The sequence below is a fragment of the Leucopleurus acutus genome (assembly GCF_964270905.1).
Source record: "Leucopleurus acutus genome assembly, chromosome: 20".
NCBI lineage: Eukaryota > Metazoa > Chordata > Mammalia > Artiodactyla > Delphinidae > Leucopleurus > Leucopleurus acutus.
In genome coordinates this window covers 31,737,443-31,747,653 of record NC_139162.1, presented here as the reverse complement: position 1 = coordinate 31,747,653, position 10,211 = coordinate 31,737,443, and positions in this window count along the sequence as shown.

Sequence of the window (10,211 nt, the reverse complement as noted above, 5' to 3'; positions counted from 1 at the left end):
GCTGCTATAAAAATACCCCGGGTCCCTCATGCCTCCGTGAGATAACTGCATGCACATTCTGTGTTGGCTCTCCGAGTTCCCCCGACAGGATTGAGCCCCAGTTGCCCACTGGCTTGATGACACATCATTTATTGGCTGTCTTCCTGCCTTGTCCCATTCCCTGCTTCCTCTCCTGGTGCTTCCTGGGATCACCTCCAAATAAGCTACTTGCACTTGAATCCTTGTCTTAGGAAGCATATTATGATAGATACAAACTGCAGAGCCAAGCTGAATATCCCAAAGTGCTATGATGTTTGTACAGGCTGCAGGCGCCCGGAATCCGCGGTGGGGACCTGGAGAGAGGCTCTTTGCCGCGGTTTCCCTTGGTGGGAAACTGCTGCGCACCTGAAGACCTGAAACCTGCGCTCCACGAATCCACCCTCAGGTCCTTGTTCGGGAGCAGGCTTCCTTAGCAATGTCCCTGGAGCCATGGGTAGACTGATGCAAGAAGCTGGGATTGTGTCTCTAGGCTGGGACCACATCCCCACTGTGGGCTTCTCAACTCTAACACAGCCCCTGTCGACAAGAAGCAGCACATTCCAGCCAGGCAAACTGGAGTTGTCTCTTCATTGGTTTTCTTTTTTTTTTAACGGGGGGTAAAATATAAAAATACTTGAGTCTCTTGGCCATTTTTCTGTAAAAAATAAAGAATTAGAGCAGTAAATCCAGCTGAGAGGAGTCTATCTCATGACAATGAGACCAAAAGATGTGTTCCCTAAACAAAAAGGGAGACAGTGAGGGAAAAAGTAAAACTCAGAAGTGCTGCTTCTCAACTGGGTAATTGGTGTGTAAATAAGTCAAGTTCTGGCTTCCCTGGTGGCACAGTAGTTAAGAATCCACCTGCCAATGCAGGGAACACGGGTTCGAGCCCTGGTCCGGGAAGATCCCACAGGCCGCAGAGCAACTAAGCCAGTATGCCGCAACTACTGAAGCCCGCACGCCTAGAGCCCGTGCTCCGCAACAAGAGAAGCCACCGCAACGAGAAGCCTGTGCACGGCAACGAAGAGTTAGCCTCTGCTTGCTGCAGCTAGAGAAAGCCCACGCATAGCAATGAAGACCCAACACAGCCAAAAATAAATAAATAAAAAAGAATTAGTCAAGTTCTGGCTCAATTTTCTATTAAAAATAAAAGCATAAAAGAGAAGAGAAAAAACCAAAATGAAACAAGACACTCAGAGCCAGCTCTGACACTCAAGTGTTCACAGGAGAAACTTAGCACATTTACGAGATAAATCTGCCTTCCCCCCAAAGTTGCCTGCTCCGGAGGCATGTGCAGTTTGTTGGGACATTCTCCACACTGACAGATCGTTTGAAAATCTAACAGGAGACTCGAGTGTGGGTGCCCAGGCCTCAGAAAGAGCAAAGAGATTAAAGGACAGGTTTTTCTTCAAAGAAATCAGATTTTTGCAAAAAATCAGGATCCCGACAGTTTAGAGGAGGACAAAGGACACTCAGAAAATCCCCTCCACAGGCTCTTCCAAAACAAACACAGTCATTTCCAACCACTCACAGGTGGTCTTCCTCCCAAAACAAATACGGAAACAAATATTTACAGAGTTATGAAAATTCAACAGAAGTCACCTGGGCACTAGGTTTCCCACCTGTGCCCAAGATCTCTGACCTGGGATCATTAAACAGAACCTCACAACGAGTTTCCATTGTGGGACTGGAAACCCTTGGGCCAAAGAGAATTCGTTTCCAGAATGTATTCATAAAGAAAAGCAGCGCATCTTTTCAAGAAAGTGTTTGCAGCTCCAGGGGAAGAAAGGCGATACCAATGGCTTTCTCTTCATCTGCCAATATTTGCAGAAATGCCCTCAAAGAGCGCGTGACAGGGCTTCCCTGGCGGCGCAGTGGTTAAGAATCCGCCTGCCAATGCAGGGGTCACGGGTTCGAGCCCTATTCCGGGAATATCCCACATGCCGCGGAGCAACTAAGCCTGTGCGCCACAACTACTGAGCCTGCGCTCTAGATCCTGCGAGCCACAACTACTGAAGCCCGCGCGTCTAGAGTCCGTGCTCCGCAACAAGAGAAGCCACCGCAATGAGAAGCCCGTGCGCTGCAACAAAAGTAGCCCCCGCTTGCCGCAGCTAGAGAAAGCCCGCGCGCAGCAACAAAGACCCAACACAGCCAAAAATAAATAAATAAATAAATAAATAAATAAATAAATAAATAAATAAAATTTATTTTAAAAAATAGAGCACATGACCGCCTTGCAAATCAATCCATTACGATCATCAACGGCACAAAGTGTAGTTCTGGCTGTCGTGCTGACCACCTTGAATAATATCTCATTTGGTTGTTTACAGGAAAGGTCTTCGTTGGCTTTTCCCAAATGTCCCAGGGACGTGAATGGGTCTCAAAATTAGGAAATGCAGCTGGGAGGGGTTGCTGTCCACACTCCCCATGTATCCTTTTGCTTTCTTTGATGGACCTGGAGAAAACAGGCAAGACAAGAAAGTGAATGTGGTCATGGCAGGAGGGAAGAAAGGACAGAGAATGAGAAAAGGATGGAAGGAGGGAGGGAGGAAGAGACAGAGAAGAAAGATGGGAAAAAGGAAAGGAGGGAGGAAGGAAAAATTACAGAAAAGAGAGGTATGGAGAGGGATGGAGGAAGGAACAGGAAGGAAGGGAATGAAGAGCGGAGGGAGGGAGAGAGATAGAGACGAAGAGATAGAGAGACAGAGCGAGATCTGTGGCTGTCAGACCCTCACTGGTTTACACTGAGGAGCCAGATAGCCTCTCAGTGAAAAGCTGAGATTAAGCTCACAACATAATTTCCATTATGTTAATGTTGCTTTAAAATATATTGCACAGAGTGCTGCAACAATCAAATTATCAATTATAATGTCTACTCAGAGTAGAAAAGTGTTGCAAACAGAGGGCTGATTACTGCTTCAGTACATCCAATCTGCATACTCATTGTTCAGTACAGGGAAAACAAATTATCTTGTGTTGGCCCCAGTTCAAATTTAATTAAATGAGTGCAAAGCAATTATAATAAAGTACAATAGTGTAGTAATGAAAGGAAAATAACTCATTAACCTATTAATCTTTATTTATGTTCCTCTCAAATAACTATGTAATTTCTTTATCACTGCATCCCATAAGAAAAAGTAGGGTCTCACTGCTTGTGGCCTGGTTTAACAGGTCCTATTTGGTGAAGATGCCTTTGCATGGACCGTTTATACCAACTTTCCTTAGCTTGGGCGCCACCCCTCCTGTCAAGCTCCATGCCTATAGGGACATGTACGTGGTCTAGATCGAAACTTCCTCATTCACAGTTTCCTGACACTTGTCAGTTGTCCAAGGTAAATCTCTCTGGAAGCTGAGATGTGCTTACCACAGCATATGGGGAAGAGCTATCCTGCACATCTGCTGTGTAAGGCATTGCAGAGCCAGAGAGAGGACAGAGTCACTCAGGTTGAGAGAGAGCCCAGTCCTTTAAGCCTGAGGAGATACTAAGAGCTCACACTTCACAGTGCTTTCTGAGCGACAAGAGTTCTCACACGTATGATCTCATGTAAGCCTCACAACACCACCCTGAGGTGGTATGATTATTGTTGCTTGCTTTAAAGGTGAGGACACGAGTTTTGAAATAAGGAAATGCCTTGCCCAAACCTCGAAGTTCACCAATGCCAGATCCAGGATTCTAACTTAGAATAACCACTGCTATATCCTCATTTCTTTCCCCTGGAACCCCGTCATACAGTCCAGGGACCAGTATCTTTGGCATCATCTCAGAGCTTGTCAGAAGTACAGAATCTTGGGCCCCACCCTAGACCTAAAGAATCAGAATCTGCATTTTACAAGATCCCCTGGTGATTCAGGTACATGTAGAAGTTTGAGAAGCGCTGGCAGGGGCTACTGGGTACCATGGTGCCTTTCCTGGATAGAGGAGCAAATCTCTCATAACAACTGTCCTCTGGTTTGCCCTATGGACTCTCTCTCCACCTGTCTTCACCCTTCTGCACCCTACTGTGTTCCCCAGGAGGCTGATCTTTATGAACCCTATTAGCTGGCCCCCTGGCCCTGCGCCTTCCAAGTGGATGAGGCCATATGAGGGCTTGGAAGCCAGGAGGAGACTGTGGCGTGTGTTCCCCATCTCCATAGCTGCAGAGTTGCCATGCACTGATTGAATCTCTGTCCAGAAAGCCACAGCTCCTAACAGGAAGCTGGGAGTCAGCAAATCAAGCTGAGACAAGTGCGGTGGCTAGCATGCAAAATTTAAGGCACTACTGACTCTAAGACCCTTGCCTTGTCCTGGCACTGATGTAAATTTTTTCTGTAAAGTGTCAGATAGTAAATACTTTAGGTACTGCAGACCATACAGCCTCTGATGTAACTATTGAATTCCACCTTTGAAATGTGACAGCAGTCACAGGCAATATGTAAACAAATGGTCACATCTATGTTTAAATAAAACTTTATTTTCATAAACAGGTAGCGAGTCATATTTGGCCCATGGACCATGTCTTATATAGAGCCAACCCCTGCTCTATGTGAGACAATCCCCCATGGCTGCTAACGCTAGGGTACAACACTGTCCCTTGTGGTTTCCTTTAACCCTGCTCACATCTTTGCAAACAATCCTTTTCTAAGCTTCCCTCGAATTATCCAAATTGAGTGTGCCATCTGTTTCCTGCTAAGACCCTAATTGATGCACTTGGCTTTGCATTCTCCATCACAGACTTTAATTGCAAAGGAACAACAACAACAAAACTAACAACAAAAATGGAGACTATGACCAATTACCGAGCAGTGGGGACAGAGTGCTTTACATGTATTCATCCATCTCGGAATATGATGGAATATTTCACAAAGTTGCAATATGCTCTTAAAGTTGGCTGGAGCTGAAATAAATAAATCTTTTTTTCCTTGGGGCCTGGAGTCTCAATCCTGCTGCCCTACTTGTCCTCTTCTAATGGAATGGAGGTCTGTTCTAATTAAACAAGAAAACACATCTTTTCACAAGGGGAGAACGGAAGGCATTGTACTCTGTGCTCAAAGAAAGCATGCTTTAATAAGAATCCTTTTATAATCCCTGCTTTTATTTGTTGCTTCCCAAAGCTTTTGCTGGTAATAAAAGGATTGTAAAGTTGACAAATATAAGCAGGGACAAAGAAGTTTGGGGAGATAATGCCTTGGTGAATGGGCAAGTATTTGAAAGTGTATTGATCCCACAACACGTAGAAGATGATCCTGAAAAACTACAGCTGCCATCAAGGTGATATTTCTATTACAAAGTAAAAGTCCCTCCAGGCAGGACCATATATACCTCATATCATGTAAGAATTATGCTCAGTCTTGAGCAGAAAAATAATTCAAGCTGAAATGTAGAATTTGAGATCTGAATATCTGGGCTCAGATCTTGGATGCATTGCACTTCTCCTAACCTACTGTGTTAGTCTAAGTAACCAGCAAATGTGCTGCGTTCTGTTATGGGTATGTTACGGATGTCTGTTGTCATTCTGCCACTATTACTGTCACCAGCAGCATCCATTACTCCTCTTGGCAAGAGCCAACAATTTTTATTTGAGGTTCGATCACTCCCCTACTCAACCTTTATGCTTCTAGTGGGGCTTCATCTCCAGTGCATGGGTGAAACATGTAGCCAGACCTGGGCTGATCAATGTACTTCATCACCTGGCCACAAAGATTGATTTAGTTATAGGCACACAAGACCCAGTTAGCCAATGAGACTGAAAGCAGTAAGCAATCAGATGGGCTGTCCTTTCCCACTAGACTTGAATGTGAGGGCTGGAACTGCTGCAGCCATTGTGCCAATGTGTGGAGCTGGAGGCTGAAGTCAACAGAGTAGAATGATGACATTGTTCAAGCCCCCGGTATAGCCTTGCCTAAAGCCAACCTTAAGGAGATCAATTGGAGAAAAAAGTAAACAAGTTTTTACACTTCCCTGCGTCCAAACCCTTTGGAATGTGTCTGCAGATTCTCTCACTGAGAACATTAAGAGACGGAGAATTTCCTACCCCATAAATACGAACTGGTCTTGTGACTTGCTTTGGCCAGTGCAATGACAGTGGGGGTCATGGTCTGCACTTACTCTTTCCCTTAGAATCTGGTCAGGATGCAGTAAAGCCTGGGCTAGCCTGCTGAAGGAGGAGAGATGAGGTAGAGGAGAGCCAAGCATCCTAGCCAACTGCCAGAAGCACTGCTACCTACCCCATCCACTGCTAACTGCAGATGAATGAGGGAAGCCAGTGGAGAGCAGCAGAACCTTCCAACTGAGCCCAGCTTACACTGCTGATCCACAGGTTTTGAGCTAAATAAATAGCTGTTTTAAGTGACTATATGTTGAGGGGATCTATTACTCATCAATAACTAACTCATACACACAACGACACCCCACAATTTTGCACTTACATGAACCAATAATTTATCTTCTTGTTTGAGCCAGTTAGGATCAAGTTTTATGTCACTTGAAATGAAAAGAATCCTAATATAGTAAAGGTGTGCCTTCATTCCCCATCCAGATGGGAATCCTGTCTATCTGGTCTGGATCCAAGGTTTGTCTCCTTGGGATCCATGGGTGAGTGAGTGATCGATAAATTCTTAATGATTACATAATATTTGGCAGGTTCTCAAATCACACTTGGATATATTTGCTCTTGAATCTCCAAAGTAATCTCTACAGGGATCATACTTTACTGGGCCTAACTCCTCAACAGGAATTTGGAAGATATAAGGGGCTTCTCCAACCATCACAATAGGTGAAAACAGGTGAGCTTGAATATCTAAGGAACCCCACTGAGCCATCTTCCTCAAGGGAATCCCCCAAAATCCAGGGCTCAATTCTACCCTCCTTCTTATAGAAACCTGAAATTAAGTGTCATCTTTTTCTTTCTAAAATAAAAGGCAGGTACTCTTTTTAGACAAGAAGCCCAGATCCACCTGCCCTTCCTCTCCTCTAGGACTTCAGCCATTCATTGCTATAACTTGCTGCATTTTTCCTATAATTTTCCTTTGTTTTAAAAAAGAAAGAAACTAAAGCAAGGACTCCGTAGATATCATATTCCACCCTAGTAAAAGATAGAATCCGCCTGACCTATGTCAGAGTGGAATCTAGCAGCAAGTTCTCACCAACTGTTGACAAATTGCGAGTATATGTGTGGGAGCAGGGGAGAGAGAAAAAAAAAAACACCATTATTTTTTTTCTTCAGTCAGAGGATAACCAGACTTTCTCCACCCTAAGTTAGTTTACATTTTAAGTTCTTAAATGGTTGTTTTTTCCTCAAATCCACAGCCAAAGGTCAGAAGAAAGAAGGTCTTGTTGAAGACTGAAAAGAGAAATACACTCTGAAGACAGAGATAACTTCTCTCAGCCCAGAGGTCAGGCAAGGGAATCACTGGCTGACATGCACCCTTCTCTCTAAACTCTCCCAGGCCTCAACAGCTCCTTTCCTTCCTTCTCAATCCTCCTCACTTATAGGCTCATCTTTTTTTTCCCAAAAGGCTCAAAGAAAAGTCCAAGGTAATAAATTTCATTCATGAGAAAAGGAAGATATACGTTCATCTGATTGATCTCTTCCAACCTAAACAACTGATGTGTCTGACAATTGCCAATGACCATAATGAGGTCCAGAGCCATTCAAACTTTCTTTCCTCAACAGACTGCAAGTATACAGACTAGAGAGAACGCCACATTGGGAAACTGGATGCCAGTGAGAAGAAATTCAGAAGGTAAATAACTAATCAGAGTGCAGGTGGGATAGGTAAACTCTCAGGAGACAGGGAAACGGACATGTGATGGAGAATAGTCAGTTGAAACTAGAAACAGAAAAGTGACAAAGCAAAAGAAGCAATAATGCAAATTAGGGAGATAAGCAGGGTGGTGGTGGGGGTGGGAAAGCAGTGAAGAGCTTTGATTCTCATCACTCACCCCCTTTCTTGAATTATAAAGTGCAAACTCCATATCATAGTCATATGACCCTACATGATTGACCCTCCCCCATCTCTTCAGCCTCTTCCCTATAAAGGCTTCCCCTTATTCCAAGAAAACAACCATTCGATAATTATTTAATAAAACAAAATATGAATTGTCTTTACAACAAATGTGTCCTTACTTAGTCTTTGGAGTTTGTGCCTCATGAATCTTCACATCCCAAAGGGCTGGTAATGGGTGAGGACAGGAGTGGGCAGTGTGGAAAAGTGGGACAGGAAACCAACCTCAACCATGGGGCTTAACTACCCCGATGGTCCCTGCAGGCTCCAAAGGTGCTGTTCAAGGCACAGCATTAGGGATGGGGACAGCCGTTTAGAATTGCTGGAGTATGGTGACAATGAAAAGCAAAACAACTGTTAGTCAGTTTTATCATTGTTTTAAATTCTCTACAGCCTATGCACCCTTCATTGCCTGGACCCTGGGTGGACTGTTCCTACCTTCACCTGTTCCTACCTTAGCACATCACTTGTTTTTTCTCTGTTCTTGTCTGAGCACGTTTATTGAGAGAGCAGGTGTCCTTGAAATCACCCTGGAAAGCCAGCTCCACGACAGCATAGATGTTCTCACAAACACACATATAAGGGAACATGGTAAAAATTAGAATCTTTACCTTGGCTACGGGGCATCCTTGCTCTCAGGCTACTAAAACACCTTGATAATAGATTTTTTTTTTTTTTTTTTTTTGTGGTACGCGGGCCTCTCACTGTTGTGGCCTCTCCCGTTGCGGAGCACAGGCTCTGGACGCGCAGGCTCAGCGGCCATGGCTCACGGGCCCAGCCGCTCCGCGGCATGTGGGATCTTCCCGGACCGGGGCACGAACCCGTGTCCCCTGCATCGGCAGGTGGACTCTCAACCACTGCGCCACCAGGGAAGCCCTTGATAATAGATTTTTGCCCACTAACTCCATCTCCTGTTGCCCTGGCAGAAACTCCACCTCTCATTCCAGCCCCTCTCTGGAGAGCAGGAAGAGCTCTGTTTAAGCGAGTCCATGAGCCTTGCTAACCGACGGCTCACGGCCCCCTCTTCTCCATTAGGGCCACACGGACAAAGATGCAAATGGAGTGGGGTGTGGGGAGGAGGAGAGCTGGTCTGTTCTGGCAATAGGAATGGCGTGATGGCAAGAGACCTACGTTTAGTGATGCTTATTTCTCATCTCTATTCTGGCGCTTTCCACATTCAGTAAACTATGGCTATCAGGACATGAACAGTGCTGGGCTGAGTGACCTGCCATCCTAGCTTCTTGCCACTGGACACTCCATGCCGCAACCCCAGTAGGGTGCCTTGGTCACAACAAATACCTACTCTATGTGCTATCTCCTTCTTGATTCCTTTCTTGATCTCGCTTCTTCTTTTATCCCAATTAGCAATTTTGTATTATTACTTTTTTTTGGAATTTTTGAATTTTATTTTATTTATTTTTTTATACAGCAGGTTCTTATTAGTTATCCATTTTATACATATTAGAGTATATATGTCAATCCCAATCTCCCAACTCATCCCACCACCACCACCACCCCTGCCACTTTCCCCCCTTGGTGTCCATACGTTTGTTCTCTACATCAGTGTCTCTATTTCTGCCCTGCAAACCGGTTCATCTGTACCATTTTTCTAGGTTCCACATATATCCGTTAATATACAATATCTGTTTTTCTCTTTCTGACTTACTTCACTCTGTATGAGAGTCTCTAGGTCCATCCATGTTTCTACAATGACCCAATTTCATTCCTTTTTATGGCTGAGTAATATTCCATTGTATACATGTACCACATCTTCTTTATTCATTCATCTGTCAATGGGCATTTAGGTTGCTTCCATGACCTGGCTATTGTAAATAGTGCTGCAATGAACATTGGGGTGCAGGTGTCTTTTTGAATTATGGTTTTCTCTGGGTATATGCCCAGTAGTGAGATTGCTGGGTCATATGGTAATTCTATTTTTAGTTTTTTAAGGAACCTCCATACTGTTCTCCATAGTGGCTGTATCAATTTACATTCCCACCAACAGTGCAAGAGGGATCCCTTTTCTCCACACTCTCTCCAGCATTTGTTGTTTGTAGATTTTCTGAGGATGCCCATTCTACCTGGTATGAGGTGATACCTCATTGTAGTTTTGATTTGCATTTCTCTAATAATTAGTGATGTTGAGCAGCTTTTCATGTGCTTCTTGGCCATCTGTATGTCTTCTTTGGAGAAATGTCTATTTAGGTCTT